Source organism: Atractosteus spatula, chromosome 8, assembly GCF_055471065.1.
Source record: "Atractosteus spatula isolate fAtrSpa1 chromosome 8, fAtrSpa1.hap1, whole genome shotgun sequence".
In the NCBI taxonomy this organism is placed as follows: domain Eukaryota; kingdom Metazoa; phylum Chordata; class Actinopteri; order Semionotiformes; family Lepisosteidae; genus Atractosteus; species Atractosteus spatula.
In genome coordinates this window covers 8,345,890-8,367,253 of record NC_142713.1, presented here as the reverse complement: position 1 = coordinate 8,367,253, position 21,364 = coordinate 8,345,890, and the positions used below count along the sequence as shown (strand labels likewise).

The window sequence follows — 21,364 nt, the reverse complement described above, 5'->3', positions numbered from 1 at the left end:
TTACCACTTGCCATATTTGAAGGTAGCCATTCGCAGCCACCAAAAGCTATCTTCCACTTTCGAAGATTTCTATGATGAAGGCCTTGCTTATACCATGACTCTCATGCTATTTCCAGCAGAATCAGATGTTTGCACCTGCTTATGCAGTGACTTGCATGGTGAAACATCAGAAAGAGTGTGCCTTAAAGTTCGTTAAAGCACATTTACATTGATTTCCTTTATCTCTGAGATGCAGTCAGTCTGAATATCAGGTTCATGTCTAATATATGCTTATTTGCTACATCACCTGCCTCATTTAGCCAACCAGATGTATTAACACCTGCGTACCTAATACAAGCACTGTACAATGCATTTCAGAGATTGAGCCTTTAAACTTCAGTCATGCAGAACATGAGATTATCTCAAAATCTAGATTAAGAAATGTTATTGCTTAGTAAATAGTTTCATTAAACAATGCAAAAAGCCCAAAAAAAATTTTTCCAAGATCAAGAGAAAAGAGAGACACGAACATCAAAACCAGTTTCTATTTTTTAAAAATAGATCATATGTCTTAAATAATCGTATAAAGAAGAATTCATTGATAATTTCTCAATGAAAGCAAGTAAGGGACAATTTATAGCCGTAAAACAACCTTTACAGCAAAAACAAAGCCTTATACTTTGGTATGAAAGCACACAACATTTAAAACTGTCACAAGTTCAGTGATCAAGTTTGTTCATAATTTATTAACTGTTAATTACACTTAAATTCAAACTATTCAACATTTCTGAAGAGCCAAGGTAAGTAGATTTGCTAGGTAAAATGTAATTAAATTGAGCCTCCCAAATTGCTTTCAGGTTTAAAATTGAAATAACGAGGTTGTTATTACTGGGGCATGTGTATAGATGTGTGTACATGTGCAACATGTGCGGGAGGAGGTTAAGGATGCCAGGAGTCAAACAGAATTAAAGGAAATGTCACTGAAACACAGTTTGAAAAGACAGTTTAACACACACTAAAAATAGTTGCAAGGCTCCTGTTTTTCAACTACAATTTTCTATTTTTCATTTGGCAGGAAGTAACCTAATGTCTCCAGAATTTCCAAGAAGAGAAAAACTCTGGCACTGAAGAAAGGATGTTGGAGAATGTTTCATGAATGAGGATGAGTTGTTCTCAGGTCTCACAGGGGCTGCATTTCTTTCCTTCTTGTGCTCCTGAAGCTCCAAATCGGAAATGCTGTTCACATTCTGGCGGGCACAGAAATGCCACCTTTGAAACTCTGGTCTTTGCTCAGCACTGGTGACACAGGTTAACCCTAAATGACACACCCTTTCATTCTTTTTTAACTGGCAATGCCATATTAAAATAAGCAGACTTGACACAGAGGTAATGATACAGCAAGTGAAGGATGTGGCACAGGTAGCTTTGAGTTTGTACAGCATTGAAGATGTCCAAACAGATGTTCTAGTATTTTGCTTAAGTGAATTACTGTAGGTAGGGCCCTGAAAAATAAAGAAAAGACTCTTTCCTTGATTAATGATGACTGTGTCTAAATTAAGACACCTTTAATTTATTTTTTAAGCTCAATTAGGGACTTTTAGATTTTTTTAAATGTATGCAAACGATTGAAAGCTAGTGATTCATGTCCTGGATCTACTGCATGCTTGACACATGTCATTGGCTTTATGAAACTCAGCTGTTAAGTTAATTGAAGCCTAAATTATCCTTCATTCATGGAATTCCACAGGAAAATATTTTATTTGCAGGAATAAATATGGGGAGTTTGACAGAAAAGAAGCAGAATTGATTGCCAAAGATTTGTACTGTTTCCTCAAAATAATATCGCAGACTCGTTTTTTTTTCAGAAAAAGACAAGGCAAGACAATGACAAGACATATCTAGAGTATGACTGGTATTCATTAAAAACAATTTATAGCAAGAAGCAATCTGAATTTATTCAGTACAGCAGATGTCAGCTGAAAATACCCGAAAATAGCATATGCTTTATACGAAACAGCTCATTGACTTATATTTCTGCCAAGACTACATTTTAAGCAAATGACATGAAAATATCTGGTCTTCTATAGGGACACTGTATGTGGAGACTGCAAAGTTTTTTTTACTTTAAATTAGTTCAGTTTTTCCTATGCACAAAAAGAACAGGTGTTCCAGATTACCAAAATATCTTGCATAAGAAAATAGGCTTCAAGGGTTATAGGTGTTACATAGCTATATAAGAGTACGTTTTTGAAACAACTTGCTTTAAGGGTCAGTTGAAACAGCTGGTGGAAGAGGTGCTGATCTTTCCTTGCTGCTGCTTTTGAACTCAGTATTGGATTACATTAAAAAAGAAAATGTGTGATAGGGATTTGTCTTCAGACCGTCTTCACTGCTGTCGCATTGTAAAGAAATTAGGTCCCACTGTGGTTCTCCAGATGAAACTGTCAGCAGCTGGAACCACATCTCGTTTTTTCCACAATGTCCTAATGAATTAATGACTGCAACATGGTAGCCTTGTCTGTCCCAATGATGACCAAAGAGTTAAGTCTCCTGTGGTTGCAGAATGGAAACTCTGCATTGCAAAATTACATGTGCATGGTAAGAGTGATTATTACACTTTTGCATTACAGTATTTTGCACAAATCTTCAGTTCCTTTGTTGTTACAAATGCAACATCTAAATTAAACATCAGTGAGTGGAATATTGTTCTTCTTAGCTACTGCTTATCCCAAAACATATCTTTGTAGTGTTTTAATCTCTCTACACCTTTAGCATGCACATTTCGTTAAAAATTGGTTTGCTCAGCTGTAACAACTTAATTCTCAGTCCCCCAAAATTGATACGAAAATCAATTGCAAATTGTTAATTGTGACACATTCTCTTGAATAACAGATTCAAATCTAACATTAATACTAAAGCTGTGAAGTGATCAACAACCTAGTACAACTTTCAATGCACTGTGATTAAAAATTCATGAGTACTTTTTTTATTTGACCTTTTTGTGTCAAGATTCACCTTTTGTGCTTCAACACAAACTTCTTTCACCATCACTAAGGTTGCTGCTGGAAGAGGTGTTAGTGGAGCCAGCAAGGGGCGCTCACCCTGCGGTCTATGTGGGTCCTAATGCCCCAGTATAGTGACGGGGACACTATACTGTAAACAGGCGCCGTCCTTCGGATGAGACGTAAAACCGAGGTCCTGACTCTCTGTGGTCATTAAAAATAAGAGTAGGGGTGTAACCCCGGTGTCCTGGCCAAATTTCCCATTGGCCGCTCTCCTCCCCACTGATAGCTGATGTGTGTTGAGCGTTCTGGCGCACTATGGCTGCCGTCGCATCATCCAGGTGGATGCTGCACATTGATGGTGGTGTGTCCAGAAAAGCGCTATATAAATGTAAGCAATTATTATAATTATTATTATTATAATCACCAAGAATACATTCTCCATATTATTTCATCTTGAAGAAGAAATCATTCTTTGCGCTTCTTGAAAATAAAGGCTGCTCTTTTGTCTGCTCATAGTAACTGATTCTCATTATTCCTGAACAAGTAAAAGGAGTTGCCGACTAACATGAATGTACAAATTGGAGGTTTTGCCCAGGTCAGAGTGAAATCTGTCCTGCCACGTTCCAAGAACGTCTTGAGTGTAGTAGCACTGTTGGAAGGAAATGATCTTAGGGATGATGCAAGTAGACAGCATCTAGCGGAGCAGAAAAGGTGAAGACATCAACCATGAGATTTACACAGCTTCGCAAAGTTTAGAGCTGGTGATCTTTTTGGGAGGGCTACTGATGCAGTAGCATTAATTACCCCAACAGACATTGAAGTTCTAAACAAGTACTGTAGTACCTGTTGCAACAAGAAAGTTAAGCAAGTCTGACATGCTTGATCTCCAGTCTTTTGTGCTTCCTTCTTGATTGCTGCTGATGCTAGTTAAAAAAAAAAACACTGGCTTTCATTGCCATATAGTAACAATGTTACAATGTCAAACATCTTTAACAATGCCTCATTTCATATCAGATTCAGTATTTTGTTGATAATTTAAGTTGTAAGATGTTTGCTGCAGTCAGTTCTTTGGCTGAGGTATGTCACCAGCATGTTTATGTGCTTTGAAACCCCACTAGGCATGCCCTAATGCATTCTTAAAAATGGGTTGGACAACAGACACACTCATACACGGCTGTAAGGTTAAATAACAGAGCTCTTTAATCACGGAGAGAGAAATGAAGGAAAACCAAGCAAAACATGAAAAACAAATTAACAAAACACATAGCTCCTTTTTGAGCTCCTGATTGACTTCTTCAAGTCCCTAACTATCATGGCTGGGCTACACAGCTGCTTACTAGCCTAAAAACAGTATTTCAGTCTTCACAAATGACCTCTAGGCACTCTTCACAAGAGAACTTCCAAAAGTTCCTTGGTCCACAGTTACACGATGCCTTGGTTGGTAATTCTACCTCTGGTGAATGGAGCACATAAAGGATATGCCTTCTAGCCAATAGACAGCAGATGAACACCAATCTAGAAAGCACCTGCTTCCTGCTTTTTAAAGTATCACCTGATCAATTGTCCTACAGCAAGAGGTCAGGTGACAAAGTAGTAGCTTATTCCTCCAAAGGATTCTGGGAAATGTAGTTCAGACAGGGCAGCCATCTTGTCTGAACCAACTGAGCTCTTACAGTGCTGATTGGAAGAAATTAAAATTTTCATCTGTGTGTGCTTGAAAGGGCATTTTCCCCGTACAACTAAATATTGCAACAATATCCTTTAGCAATGAAACACTGCATGCTGCTAGCCACTTTCTCTGCCTGCTGACTAAAGACAGTGGCAGTACAATGTACAAGTAACTCTGACAGTAACATCTTACTAAGGCTTTACTCTATGAACAAAAACCGTGATTCTGCAAACTCAATAGCATTTTTTCCGATTCTGGCATCATCCTTTAAATGTATGCAATACCTACTCGAAAGCCAAGCACTCATGAAACAGAATTAAGCTGCCCGGTAGTGTCAGCTCACTTTTAAGTTCCAGTGGGAAGAGGTCACAACCAAGAAAAATGCAAAATAAAAGTCAATGAAATGAAAACAAAAATAGAATAAAGCAATAAAACACATTTCCCTTTTTTACATTACTATACGGCCTTACACCCATTCCCCGACTTACATAAAAGTTACATTCCTTCAAGTCTTTATGCAACCCGATATGTACAGTATGTAATTTGGAAGCGACACTTTCTCAGCCATTGCATGAACCCAAATGGAAAATGATCAGTCCTGATATTTATCACTGCAAACAACGTTTAAAGAAAATCATTCACTTCTAGAACTTTACAACAGAGCAAGTAAACTCACAAGTGCCCCATGTTGTTGATCATACTTTTTAGCACAGCTGCCAAAATAATTACTTTTAAATTAGTTACAGTTAAAGCTTTAGTCTCCAGCCTTTTACTAACGGGAACGCTCCACTTACTTGCATTTTCTCCATAAGCCAACACAAAATCATCCTTTATCATCCTGTAACAGAAGACGTTCTATCCATCCTCCATCACGGCCATCTTCTGATATGCTCAGTTACTGCAAATATCTGCAATAGACAAGAGATACGGTATTGAATAATCCTTACCTAGTTCTATCTCAAAATCTGTACAACCCTATGACATTACATGTGCGGCTGTAGTCTTGTCCTTGCTTGTCTTCCATTGCTTCATGTCTGAACTTTCTCTCATGCGTGCAATGTCTGCTGTGTGCTCGCTGTGTTAACCTTTTAGTCATGACCGTGTGAAGAGCAACCCAACAGTAGAAATTAAGATATGTGAAATTCCTCATTGCATTAATTTTTGGAAAAACTCTTTGCCTGAATTACTGTTTTATTAATGTACTGCCCAATATACTGTAATGTGCAATGTAATATCATGTAAAAATGTTAATACATACTATAATGATATAATAATGTCACTGATTGTGACAGTGTAGGCTTGTATTATTACAGTACTGCAAAAATAATGATAAGAGTCATAAGTGACAGTGTGTGTTCTGATGTGTGTAAACTTCAGCTTCTGTATGGTTGTACAGGAAGTTGGTGTTATCGATTATGTGATAACATATTTATATCTTCCTCATAACCCTCCCCCATACCGCTCTTTAATTAATTAGATCCATAATTCATTTATTAACTAGTTTGACATGTACTGTACATTTTCAAAGCCCTTTCTTATATTAAAACAAGCCATAGTTGATGTGGCCTCTGCACAAGAAATAATGTGGTAAACATTCAAAGAGTGTGTCAGAGACTAGTACATGTGGTTTTTTACATAATTATGCAATTAATGCTAGGGTGGTCAAAGGGAGATTTGTGAATGTTGAAAATGCTTGCACACTTGTGATGCTTGAAAACAAATACACCACTCTCCATAGTTGGCTTTAACAATTTAGTTAACTAGCCCTCAGATATCTCCAGTAGCTCATATGCTGTTCTTGTATACCAAAAAAAACAGGTAAAACAGTATAAATTACTATATAATAAATGCACATGTGAATCATTCATAATGGGTCTTGGAATTACTCCTATTGAGTCATGCGACCAAGTTCATAATCATTCATGCACAGTGATAAATTGGAAATGGAAACTATCATGCTCAATGGTCTCTCTGAGGCTATTTACAAAAAAACAGTTTTTCAAAAATGGATGAAACTAGGAAAAACTGAGTAATCTATTTTCTTTATTGATTTTATTTCAACAACACTTCCTTTGCACTGTAATACTGCACAAATGTGTACTGCCTACAAGGAATATATATATTCTTAAAGGAGTATTTAAACATGATGTACTGTATATTAAATGATTGTGCACCGCTTCAAACAGGACAAAGCAACATTTCTGGTACTTCACTTTAATTACTACTGCAACACTGCAGGAATAAAAAAACGCCCTGCAACACCACTGATTGCAGGCTCAAAATGTTTTCAGCATCTGCACGCAACCAAACATTTGCACACACTTTTCTAACAGCAGAAGCGGAACTCAGAAGAAGTGTCAAAATTTCCTTGGAGACCACGTCCTGAACAGAAAACTAAAACAACCAAGATAACACATCAAAAACATTTCCCGGCAATGATTCCCGCACCCCTAAACGATACAAAACCTTACAGGAGTTCGAACTTCATTCCAATGACTGTATATCATGACATGAAGAAAACACCAGAAACACATACCTTAAACGGACCTGACCTCCTCCAGATTTTCAGAAAAGTCATACATAAAAATAACAACATAAGAAGCCCCGGAAAACATTTCCAATTTACATTTGAGTTCTTTACAGGTCTTGCTCCAATAATCATTCTTTGTCTTCTCCTTGAGTAGCGCTACAGCTTATTTGGGGTTGGCTCCCTTAATGGTACAACTAATGGACAGCCCAGTGTGTAAAAATGTTTACTGCACAATGCGTCTGCCTGTATGCAATTTTCTGTAGTTTCATGGGAAGTTCTAACTCAGTCAAATCTCTGTTTTTGTAACCTTTGGAAATTCCCACCCATTTCAAACCAGTGAAGAGTCAGATGAATGTAAACTACAACATATCATGCTGTGAACATCCAGGAAACAGCAACTTATAAAACTTATAACTTAAAAAAATAGTTTTGCAAATAAATAGATAATAAATTACTGTATAATGACAAAATACTGTCCTTTTTAAAGATGTGAATGGTTTGCCACCTGACTACATGAGTGAAATAACAGTGTATATTCAGTACATTCAGTACCTATAACTTGTTTTTGTTCTTCTGATTCTGATCTTCGTTCAGTTACCAATATGAACGTCTGAACACTAGAAGACCATGCTGTTTGTGCTTTTGTTCCAAGCACTTTTAAAACCTGCCTTACTGTCTCTGTTTTAATTCTTTCTACCCTACTGCTTTGATTTATGTAAATTTGTTTTATTGTTCACTGTTTTAGGTTATGGTGACATGAGTTTCAAGAAATTAAAAGCACTGAATGTATTTTACACAGCTCCTTCAAAAGCAATACCTGCTTACTTCACATAAAGTCCAACATTTAGCAAATTTGACATCTGTTAGGTTATTTTACATTCATTTTAATAAAAGTCTACATTAAGGGTTCCCAAATATTGTACAAAAATGCATTTGACCTAATAGACTCATACATGATCTACTTAATATGCAAAAGAACTTTCATGTCCTATTTGTTCTTCTTATTTGCTTTGGACACACTTCCAAACCATATTTGATTTCCATTCACTTCAGTTTTAGTATTCAAAATCAAAGGTTTGTTACAGTCTGCATCCTAGTCTTTGTTAGAGTTATAGTTTTTTTCTGGGTTTACTGCAAGTACATACAAAGAAGGAGTACATTCTATTAAAATTTTAGCCCAATTTTCCCCCCATAATTTGACTTGAAAACGTCTGCCACATCTTCAGACATTTTTTCTGGGTGAAAAGAGCTTTAATGATCCTCTTGGAGGGAACATTTCTTTATGCTGTTTCCCTCACTGTTCTAGTGTACTGACAATATCAGCTTTAGGTGAATGATGCTGATTAGGCTGCTGGCCAGTTCTTTGCAAAGCCCTGACTCCTTATCATATCCAAAACAAACGGAATGCAAATGTAATCAAAAACTTTCTTATAAAATATTAATCATACCTGTTCTGGCAAATCACACTCATTGGAAAGCTGAATTACTAGTCCTGCTTCTTGAATATGGTTAATGGTGTTGAACTAGTGTACCTCATGAATCCTGCTGCTTCTTTTAATTTTCCTGGTAGTCCATTTGAAATTACAGTAATGAATCATCTTGTCATTGAAAATAAGCGGCAGCCTCAAACTCTGCCTGTTGCCTTAGCAAAAAGGTGATGGACAATGTTTTACGCTCTGAGTGTAGAACACAAGCCCCAGCTTATAAAACTACACAGATTCAGCTGCCTACACGTATATTAAATTTAGTCAGTGCAAGAAAAGCGATTTCCCATAAGACACACTGTCCAGCCACTGAGTGTACAGGCTGATTGCACTGCCATGTCTGAGTCTGAGGCACACATGACGGAAACTACTTGCTCTTAGTGTATTTTAGAGTTATATGTCAATGTACTGACACTTACAGTAGTTCCAAACTCTGGAACGGTGACATGACCAAGCAGAAAGGTAATGTTTCCTATGTCGCTAAGCTATGAAGCTAAAAAATGTGGTGAATTGATGAGTGGAGGAAAGATAATTCCCCATTGTACCTTGAAGAAAATCTTACATGTTTATAAGCTTTCAGGTAACTTGCTTCTTTTATATACTGTATGTCCCCACAGAATTATTCCAAAATGACACTTTTACATACATTATATATAGTAGGCTGCAAAGGAACAAGTAATAGGCTTATTCCATGCTGAAAAAAAGAAGAGAGAAAACACAACGTTTCGGCCGTGGAGCCTTCTTCAGGTGTGAGAGAGACAAGGCAGTAAGCAAAGGTAAAGTAGCGGGAGAACAAAGGCTGGGAGGGAGGAAAAGTGAGAGGCGGGAGCAGGGGACAGAAAGAGAGGCCAATCAAGAGGTGTGAAGTCAGAATAGGTGCAGAGAGGTGTGAAATGAAACTTCCAATGAATGGAGAAAATTTAAAAGAAGAGTAGTCTGTCGTTAAGAGAAGGTGGAATTTGTGATCCTAGCTGCGGGATAAGTTTGGTTTCGGTAGTCTTTCTGATGTATGAGTTCGGAAAACCGTCTTTGAGAACACAGACGGAGAGATTAGAGTGGTCGTGGCCGTCAGAGGTGAAATGAGAAACAATAGGCTTGGAGAGATCTTTAATCTTCACAGCCCTGACACGTTCTGAACTTATATATAGTAGTATGTAAAAGTCCTTTCTTCATGAAGGGTCAGTTATTTTCTAGGTCCATTATGTGTCCCTTTTCCCTGTGATTTGATTTACGGTGGGTATTGTACATTTTTGTGCCATTGATTTGATTTCTGTCAAGCCTTTCTTCTACGTCTCAGATTGTGTTGAATGGATTTTTGCGTCGTATTTGGAACAAAGGTGCTTGGCTTGCTTTTGCAAGGTCAAAAGTGATCCAAACCCTTTCTCTCCGTGAAACGTGTGACATAAACCATCTGCAGTTTTTTAGCTGGGAAAATCAGCTGCTGGGAGGAAAAAGCCATCCTATGAACTAAATGTAAGTCAAACACACGCCTTTAATAATGCATTTTTTTTTACCTTAGCTTTCATAAATACTGCCTACACACAAAGATAATTGGAGCCCAGCCTGTCTGCCTTTAGGGGTCTTAGTAAGCAGGTCAAAAAGCAACTTTAACTTCCGAAAGTTAATTGACCAAATCAAGTGAAGGAGGAGTGCCTTAATTTAACTGTAAGCCAAGGTTCAGTTCACCTGGAAGCAATGCAAAAAAGGTGTGTGTGTGTGTTGGGGGTATTTCTTTAAAAGGAGAGGAAGGGGTTATTATGAAACTCACTGAAATGTAAAGCTGTCAAAACACACGCTTCTTTTGAAACAGAGTGCTACATGAGCGCAAATATAAAGACCTCAAATGAAAAAAAAAACAAACAAACCATATCTTGCTGCCACAGAATGCAAGAAATTGTTGAAAAATAAATTGTTTGGACGTCTAAGACTGATGTATATTCATGTGTTTTGTCTCTCTTTTTTGTAGTTCTTTCACACTCCAGTGCCTGAAGCTCTACATGGGTAACATCACAAGTCTTTATGTGGTACTATCTGCAACGAGCATGACAGACATGTGCTTTCACTGCTGCACATTAATTCTATTATCAGCTTTGGCATCTTGCTTTGCTTTCAGGATGACATTCAATCCTTTTAAACCTACTGCATATATTTGTGCATGCAATTAGCTGAACCGTATTATGTATAATACTGTATATTCGTTTCCTCAATGGTTTCTAGGTAGATATACTGTACGTACAGTAGAACTTAGAATAAAGGCCCTTCTTCTATGTAGACTTTAGAATGAAGAATTTGAGCATTTATGTTTAATTTGAGCATCTATGTACATGTAAACATTATGACAAAATGAACTGCAAAGTTAAAATTCTACCATGTATTAACCTAACACCAGTGTTTTGAAAGATAACACTCCCTGAAACCACTGTCTTATCCTTTTGGTTGCTAAGAAATGTCGTCTCATTTCTGTTATGACAACTGATACCCCATTTCACCGTTTTTTACCAAAATGATCCTTATTTGCACAGTTGTACAGTAAATGTTGTCAATACAATGCAGTCCCCAAAAATCTGGTGTTTGATCAAAGTGGACTTGCATCGGACTCAAAACATTTTCTAATTTGTTTTGGCCCTTGTCTTGCTTCTACGCAGCCAGAATCACCGAGAAAAATTTAAGGGACATGGTTCATCATGGCCCACTTGACCGTCCATTATGCTGATAGTCACTGACTAAACTTTAAACCCGATTTCCCAACGCACGTATACTTAGTATATACAGACATAATATGCAGGCATAATATTACTCAGTATTTACTGTACATAAATTCAACTAGAAAGTAAAAATAATGATTTTTCTTATTGTTTCTGCTTGTAAGGGACTCTCCCTGAGCTTAGAAGCCCACTATATTTGTTCTCTTATCTTTCCCTCATCATATCACAAATGAACAGTACTTTCTTTCACATATTCATTCGACAAGCACATTTCATTCAAATAAATCTGCCTTTTCTAATTATCAGAACTCTGAACAATCCCATGCCAGTCAACTACCTATTCATAAGAATATAAGAAAACATATAAGAGTTACAATCAGTTTGGGGCTCATTTGCTGAGCTTGTGTGGTTTCCTTTCTCTGTGGGAACCATTCACAGCATGGTTTCAATGTTTGTGAAGCATCACTGAAAGTGTAAGTAGACTAAGAGTTCAACAAGGACAACATAGTCTGAATTCCTGAATTCAAGATGACACAATTTGTTGAAAATGCAGTATAAGGTGCAAAATTATACTGCAACTTTTATTGATACAAAACAATGTACAATTCCTGTATTCTGTGATGTCATACAGGTACAGTACGCATTTGCACAAAACTAAACCTGTTTTAACATAGGTAACCACAGTGTTTGTTATATTATGCTGGTCTATTCATATGAAACTTAACCAACATGAAAAGGATGCAGCACTCTTATCATAGATTTAGGAAAATAATTCCATTTCGTCCCCTGTACCTACTTACTTATTATCAATCATAATATGAAACTCGTTTGTCTGCATTTCATTTTAAAATATATACTATATTATATGCACTACATATATGAACAGATAATTCTTCGCATGATGACGTATAAGTTGCTTTTTTCACAGGCACTTAGATGTTAAGGGTGAATCACAATGCTTGCAACATTTTCTCATACTCTGTGATTCACCACGTTTTATATTTGCACTGTAACGTGTTGCTGCCTAAATGCAGCTACATGTCAAGTGTGAGATGGGTGATTCATGTCTTTTGATACTGCAGCAATAGGAAATCTTTTAAGCCATCCTCTAACTGCTTAATCCAATAGAGAGTCACGGGGGGAGCCAGAGCCTATCCCAGCAAGCAATGGGCACAAGGCGAGATACACCCTGGACAGGATGTCAGTCCATCGCAGGTTCAGACAGATACAAACACTCACACACACAAGAGGGATCTTTTATTTACAGAAGCCAATTAACTTACCACCATGACCTACCAGGGGGACCGAGAGAAAACCCATGCAAACATACAAACTCCACACAGACAGCACCCCAGAACTTGAACCCAGGGCCCCAGTGCTGCGAGGCATAAATGCTAACCATTGAGGCACCGTGCCTGTCCAGATAGGACATAAAAAACACAAACTGAATTAATGGGAGAATGCAAATCTATTCTTCGTAATTGTTAATAATTATTGTTATTTTCAAATGAATGTGCTGATTTCACTAGCAGCGTTCACAAAGCCGGCTGCACGCACATTTACTGCAGTACAAAGCAAATCAAATACTCTATCTAATGATAACCTGTGGATGTAATATTATGCTGCTTTTTTAATGAGAAGCCTTACTTATTGGACTTTGCATTGGACTTTCTTCCTTTGGACTTCCCAGCACTGGGCCGCTACCCAATGTTTCCTCAACACCTTAAGATCAAATGTTTCTGGACAACTATGTGATGACTGTATATAAAATGTCTTCTGAGGTGCATTCATCCTCATCCTAACCCTATGGAATCAACGACCTTATCAATGTGTCACCACTCAACTTTTATTGACACGCCACAGGCTTTATGAAACCAGCACAGAGTTTTAGCCTTCAAACTGAACATAAAACATATTCCCGTTGAGCGAACTGAATGTCTTTTGAGGGTCTTGCAGCAAAGCATGTCCTATTCCCCTGTTTCACAAAGCGGATGAATTTCACAAAACAGTTCATTCGGAGTTCATTCTGTCACACAATATGGAAAAGACTATCACAGAATCAAGTAACTCCAATGCAAAGGGGGATTTCTCAGTCGAGGGATGGGGAAGGGGAATCCACAAAGATACGAACAATGCTTTAGTTATTACTTACCATGCTTAACAAAACCTTTTTAGGCCCCCGAATGAAAGCATATTTCATTTCTTTTTAAAAGATAAAGACTGTCTTATTTTTCACGATACCCAGTATACAACTCTTTTTTGTTAGTGGAAAGGAATGCTATAGAGCTATCCAGGTGGATGTCAATAAAGAACAGGCTACAAGGCATAAACCTTCTTAGTAATGCTTAATCTTTCCATTTAAACATTGGCTTTGATTTCTATTTTTCAAAGACACAGTAAACAGTGTCAAATGCCACCTGAGTGTGGGGGTTAAGACTGTCGGACCCAACGTGGTAAAAACACTGTCTCTTGCGCATTTGTTCTCATTCAACACCACAAACGGGTTGTATCAATGGATTATAGAGGGACCATTTTGCATCTTTGTGCATTTGTTTGCTTATACCATTCCAGCGGCTTCTATGTCAAACAGATGTTGGCTGTTCAAGAAATGCATGCCGACAACTCGTGTAAATGTTTCACTTCATCAGGAAGGCTTTAAAAGGTAGGGAGGCACATTAACCATTAAGAAAAGCCACATTCCTTTGACTGTTTTTGCTGTCTCCTGTATCCTTTGTTCTGTGGGAGTAGGCACTGACACGCCACATGAAGAGAGTAGTTAAGCCTGGGCAAAGATGAGTGAGCAGAGCCATATGTTCCCGTCTTCCTCAAAGTCATAACCAGGGGTCAAGATCTCATGCTTACCAAGTCCTCTATAATGATTAGGCAAGGCGTTCCATTGGATTGGCACATAAAACACAGTGCAGTTGCCTTAGTTGTCTCCCAGCTTCATGACTGACATCTAAGCTGTGAAATGCAGTTGAGCATTACGGTACGTGTTGACGAGCTTGTCTCTGGCCGAGCTTGGCCTCTTTCTACCTCGGGACCTTAACAATCTAATTTTGCTCTCCCCTCACTTCTAAACAAATCTAAGAATGCTGAACTTCGGTAACACACTTACATCCACTGCTGACACTGAGTGTGATACCTGCTAATAAAAGAATAATTATTCTGAACTCAATGAGGGAACTTAGATTCAAACACACCAGTGTAAATAAAGCACTACGTGTCTTAAAATCCAAAGGCAGGATGCAGTTTTTCACTCAAACAGGTATTTACAACAAACCAGCCAACCATGCTGTGAAACCAACTGACTTAACAGCTTCCTTTCTTTAGAAGTCTCTTAAATTATAATGATCATTATTTTACTTAGAAAATGCACTCTGTTGTGGTTAGAATGTGGAATTTTGTTGTATACCTATTCGACTTGGAAACAGCAACTATTTTGTCTTTGTTTCGTGTCGGACTCCTGCACTTGCATGAAAAACGGGAGGACCTACACACATACCTATCAGGGCGGTTTGTTTCTGGACATAGTGCAAGCTCCATTGTGCTTTGCAGGAAATTTGCTGCCAAAACTGAGGAGTGGGAGGCCACTCACTTACTGCAAGCTTGCTAATGCTTGGCACATCACAGGAATTTCAGTGTCGCCAAAAGCCAAGAGAACTAGCTTCTACCCTACACATGTGGTGCACTGCTAATGATGTGCCTCTGCTTGGGAAATTTTGATCACTTTTTTGGGTAAAAGTAACATGACTCAGGCTTGAACTAGTGACTCCTGGACCACAGACCAAAAACAACACTTTTAACGATAGTTCCTTTACTGGTAAGATAAGATAAGATATAATAATAAGATCACTTTATTAGCCATATACAATTTCTTGCATTAGGAATTTGTCTTTTCGCATACCCCAGCTTGATCTCCATGAGACACACAGACAGGGAGAGAAGCTTGGTGTCAGAGCACAGGGTCAGCCATTGTACAGCACCCTTAGAGCAGTTGGGGTTAAGGGCCTTGCTACAGAGCCCAACGGAGTAGAATTCCTCTGCCAGCCGTGGGATTTGAACCAGCCAGCTTCCAGTCACAGGCACAGATCCTTAGCCACAGAGCCACCTCTACACCCAAAAAATGCTTTGGGATGTGTGGAGACCCACGGATTTGAACCCAGATTCTCACCACCCACAGACCAGCACCTTACAGGACGAGCCACAGCGCTGGGGGAAGTAATCCACTTAGGAACCTTGCTTTTAATTTTTTGAGGCAGCACTGTCATCTTTTGTCCAAAGGATCTAAACTGGATTCCCTGTCACGTTCGTAAACCCCTCCTCTTAAGGACGCTCCAGCCCTTCCTTGTTCTTTACTAATCTCCCGCACCTGCTCCCTGTTCCAGCCCCATTTTCAGTTCCCCTTAAAAGCCAGACGCCTACTCTGTTCCGGGCTCTGCATTGGTTCCCGTACAAGGCGAGTCCGGGACCTGGAAGTGCCTGGTCCTGTCAAGCTTTTAAGTTCCTGTTTCTGCCGGTTCCGACCCGGTTCCCATTTTTATTCTGTTTGTCTTGGATGAACCGCCCAGTTTTGGATTTTCGCCTTCTCTTGGATTCCCCCTTGGACTTATTTTGGGATTGTTTGCCTCTGCCACACCTCCCCCGAACACCAGCGCACCATGGACACGCCCCCTGTTTTCATTCCCGACTCCCGCATGCTTTTTCCCCGTGTTTTCCTCACTCTACCCCGGATCGCGTCGTCTGCATGGGGTCCTGAAAGAACGCTTTCGTTACATTCCCAGTCACTGACTCTAAGATATAAAGACAAATAGGTTGACTATTACCTTGGAAGGCTCCAAGAACATTCATTAATAACAATTTACACTGAAACATGATTATTTTATTAATGTACTAATTGTGTTGGTGCACCACTTCTTCTGATCAGTAGTCAGAATTGTTCTGAAAGAAGACAGTCCAGAGAGACAAGTAATTATACTTTTATCTCTCAGGGCACTGAAATGATTATGAAACACAAAGCAAATGGCACTGGGGAAACAAAAATTAAACTTTCAATTCCTACATCCTGAAACCTAGCAGATTAAATAAACAGCACCTGCCTGAAACTGTAATCATTTTTTTCTGTTTGTTCAGGTTCTTTCTTAATTACTAAGGGGTTAATTTTAAATTCTTTACGGTTCATTTGGGGCTTCAGTCCAGATGTTTTTTGACAGTACAATACAAAAAAAAAATGAAAACTCCAAGTTAGAGCAACAACAATTACAGGAAGCTGACATCAAAAAATAGAATATTTAATATTGCAAGAATATTACTTCGGTAATAGACTTTTTGGTAAGAGAATTTGAAATGTTACCTTGTCTCACAAACATCTGTTTTCGGTACATTACTGTACTGTATATACTGTAAAAATGTTCTGTACAAAGCAACTTGAGATTAAAAACTCTAAAGAAAAGGATTAGCTATGTATGCCCAAAGAACAGAATAAACAAAATCTTCCCCAAGTTTTAAGGAATAAAAAGAAATGGCAACAAATCAGCATGAAAAGTTCACGAACCCTTGGATACCCATGAGCTCTGTAAACGTAAATACATCAAATCCTGATGAACTGAAGCATATTCAAGGACAGAACATTTTCAGTCAGTTCAGTTGTTACTACTTTGTAGTTCACCTTTTTTATCCTCATCTTTCAAGTGTTTTATCATGTTTTTGTAAAGAAATTTGCCTGCACTAAAAGGAATTAACTGTGTTCTTAAGCTCAAGTGAAATACAGAATGGATTGTACATAATAGTACAGCAAGTCTATGCTCGTTTTCAAAGGGGCCAAATGGGAAACAAAATCATATCCTCTAAGGGCTAGGGAACCCATTATAATCTGCTCACTTTTGTTTACAAAAGTATTTTTATTAAGTTTCAAAAAATATCTACTGTATATAGCGACATTGTCTGGAGCGCTGTTAATAAAAAAAGAGATTTAAATGATAAGTACAAAACCATGTTTCTTTGTTTGAGCTATTAAAAATATCATCACAAGAGTACACACGCTGTAGCCGGGAGTTGTGGGAGGGTCAAAGTCTTGTGAAACACCTGTGGAGTGTCTCTCCAGTAAGAAATAGTCTTTTCAAGTAACATACAAACATTTAATTCATTGTTCCATTGTGTTTGTGCAGATCTTTGTCTGTTTTAACCAGGAAATACATTGTTTGGTAGAGGACATAGTTATAATAAAAAATCAAACCTAGAATACAGACAAAAATGATATGTGATATTTCCTAGGATTGCTGATATGAGGTTTATGTGTGTAGTTTTCTATAAGACTTCCATGAGAAACCTTTCTGTTGCTGGTCACTAAGACTGTAATTTCTACATCAAATGCAGAAATGTCTCACTTCCAGACTTCAACATTTGGGACATAGTGGAGAAGTATGCTTTTCATTTAAAGTCATTTAGGTTCTAGGCTGTTTCTCTGGAAAAAAATAAAGTGAGAGTATTTGTATATTGTATTAATATGTGAACTCTTCGCACACACACGATTGTAAAAGGCTCTTCCTCATTTGTTTCTGGGGCCAATTTTCCCAGAAGCCAAATAACCTACCAGTATGTCTTTGGACTGTCGGGAGTAACCAAAACACCCAGAGGAAACCCATTTGAAGACAAGAAGAACATACTTCATAAGCTCCACGTAGCACCCTGGAATTTAAACATTGTGCCCTCAGCTCTGCGAGGCAGCAATGCTAACCTCTGTGCCACCGTACTGCCCTTGCAATATGGAAGGAAAGTCTTCAATGATAATTAGATATTCTCTGTCTGATGAGATGCCATGTAGCGTAGAGGTTAGATCTCTGGACTCATGACTGGGGGGTTGTAGATTCAGGTCCCTGTTGAAGACACCACTGTTGTACACTGAGCGAGGTACTTTAGCCCAGTTGCTCCAGTCCATCCTGCTATATAAATAGGTACCAGCATTGCTTGAGGTTAATCCCTGTGATGGGCTGGCGGTCCATTCAGCAGGGCAGTCATGTGCTCTCATGTCTACTTATCACCACGGTGTTGAGATCTGGGGCTGACCTGGAGCATGCCGTGTCTGTAAGACAGGCTGAGGAATCCAATTCCTAGGTTCAGGTGAAGCAGGCAAGGTAGAGAATGCACTGGACAGACAGGCTGAGCTGGGGTTGTGTTGGGCAGGCAAACAAAACAGGGAATACTCTGTGTAGCCAGGTAGATCGGAATATTTGCTAACGACGCCATCTGTGGTCATGTAACTGGGAAACAGATGGGGATTCAGCTGATCGGCAGTATTGCTCAGACTCAGAATAGACGGTTTAGATGGGTTCAAGCAGAGTGCAGGGCAAGTGGCCGACAAGCTGTTTCATGTAAGCAGCACTTCTTTACACAGGGACGAAGCTCAATGACAGAGCGCCTGACTGTGGACAGGACAGGGTTTTTGAATCCAGCGCTAATGAGTTACAGTAATTAACCATTAAGCAGGGGCAGGGGGCCCCTGTTGGTCCTCACGGCTCCAGTTGCTTTGGATACTGGGGGTTGTGAGATCTGATTCCCTTGGGCTACACAAATTGCAACAAAGAAAAGATCTGGCCTGATAAGCCAATGTTGCTGGTTTGGGTATAGAAATGACTTAAAACTCTGTTTAATGAAGCATGTCTGATCAGGAATAATTATTAATTACCACTAGTAGATTTATAAGCTTTAGCCAACATCTTTAGATCTATATTGAGTAATGAAATATGGGGGATGTGATCCACATACTGTATCTTTGAATCCTTTGTTTAACAAATGAAAGAGATTAATGCTTTTTGGATTGTTGTATCGTGTTAACACATTCCAAGTGATGGATATTGTAACGAACAGTTCTTTCTGAACCCTATGCAGACGACACAATCCGAAAAAGTGAGGAAACACTGGGGAAAAAGTCATATGCAGGAATACGGGGATGAAAACAGGGGGGCGTGTCCATGCAGTGCTGGTGATCCGGGGAGGTGTGGCCGAGGCAAACAATCCTAGAAAAAGTCCAAAGGAGAATCCAAACGAAAGCAAAAGTCCATGGCCGGGTGATCCATCCAAAACAAGAGATTAAAAACAGGTGCCGGGTCGGAACCGGCGGGGGGAACAGGAACAGGAGTAGAGAGTTAAAAGCATAACGGAGCCAGACGAATCCAGGTCCCGGGGTCGCACGATGCAGAGCCTTGATTGGCGCCTGCGTCTGGCTTTTAAAGGGGGGCAGGAAGGAGGCTGGAACAAGGGACAGGTGTGGGGAATAAGGCAAACGAGGAAGGGCTGGAGTGCCCTTAAGGAGGAGGGACTACAATCGTGACAGATATCATAATTCTTTTTTTAAGTCGCTAGCAAAACTGTATCCTTTAGGTATCTTCCCAGAGTGTAGTGGTCAATGTGTCTTTCGTAGTCAAAGGTTTCTCCACAGCCCTGTTTGTGTCTGTCTGAATATTTAGGTAGACTTAATGCACTAAGGAACTGTTATGCTTTACAACAAGAGTCTCCCTATAAAGATAGCTTCTCATACAAATCTCAGAAACAATCTCCGATTTCCCGATTTACTCCTGTCTTCCATTTTAGTTATTCAACCATCAAATTTATTCATGTATGCCTGTTTTTCAGTCAACTTGTTTCTTAAAGATATTTTCTTAATCTCCTGTGTAACCAATTCACATTTTGAAGTTGTTTGTAAAAACATCTTTTTCCATTCCATTATTGCAGCCACAAGCTCAGCATAGTTGAATTCTTTACCTAGAGACTCCGCCATTACTGCAAACAGCACCAGCCTTATAAAATCAATTTGAGGAGTGTTAGAAAAGTTACACATCGACTCAAATCCTGCTTTTAGTTCTCTCAGGCATGGGATGGTCAAACTGCCTGCTGACATTTTGTTTAAAAATGTAGAAAAATGTACATACAGTACAGTACAATAAATCTATATTGAGTGAGAGCTTTTTAACTACATCAGTCTCTCAACCAGATATCAAGTGACCTCAGAAATGCTCACTCAAGGCCAATTTTAAAATCGGTGCCTTTTTCTTCCTATAAAGTGTGCTGATCTTTAACAATATTGGGTTGTTGTCTACTGACCCCCATAAGAAAGATGCATTTTGAAAACTATAGGGTTATAATATATGGACTGTCACTATATGGTGTTTCTTCAAAGCCTGAAGAATCTGTAAAGACTTGAAGGGGAAGTTGGGAGAAGCAGAAATGAAGACAAGTCAAACTAAAGCTTTGGATAGAAAGTATTTGTTTACACTAACCCTTACACTCAAGATCAATTGCTGAAACTAGTACATAATGTAGTGTAGTATTATTAATTGAGTACTAAGGAGCAGCAAACAAGAGGCCCTGCTCAAACTGTAACCAAAGGCAACTATGACAATAACCTTCTGAACAGATTAAAGGATCCAATGTATTCTCAAACTGTGGTTCTGACTCACTAATTGCTTCAGGTACAGCACGTCTTACCATGGACAGAGGTTGGGCCAGTTTTGTCAATTACAGGATTTTACCCCACAAAGTTATTAAGAAGAAATCTTTTCACTACCATTCACAAAAGAAAGGTAAAAGAAATCAGCATCACTACCTTATATATTAGTATAGACAGTATATGGAATGAGAGCAAGGAATCTTATAGCCTTGTACACTGATCATCTTTTTATGCACTCTGATTCCTTGATATATCTACTAATTTTAGGTTAAAATTAATCGTTCAAACACGTATGTGTATTTTTAACTAATTTTACTGTTCAAGGTTCAGTAGTTAAATCAAAATTAAACTGTAATGAATACAATGGAGGTCTGATATATGTAGAATGCATTTGGTGTTGCCTGTCTGGGGGAATGGTAAACTGATTGTAACGTACCCAGAATCCACTCATTCTTGACAAGACGTGAACTAGAGAGTTGCTGCAAGACTGGGATGGAAGGAGGCTGTGTGAGAGATATGCAGAATTAAGTCTTGGGTGCAAGATTTA

The 21,364-nt window shown here is 38.7% G+C and overlaps 1 long non-coding RNA gene across 5 annotated transcripts in view; it reads right to left on the bottom strand.

Annotated features, from left to right (window-relative positions):
• LOC148829150 (uncharacterized) overlaps positions 1-21,364 on the bottom strand; it is a 261,526-nt gene that overhangs the window by 48,162 nt on the left and 192,000 nt on the right. For all 5 annotated transcript variants that reach the window (XR_016091497.1, XR_016091499.1, XR_016091498.1 and 2 more), the window contains exon 4: positions 5,448-5,561. This is a non-coding gene — a long non-coding RNA (uncharacterized LOC148829150). The remainder of the gene's footprint in view (positions 1-5,447; positions 5,562-21,364) is intronic.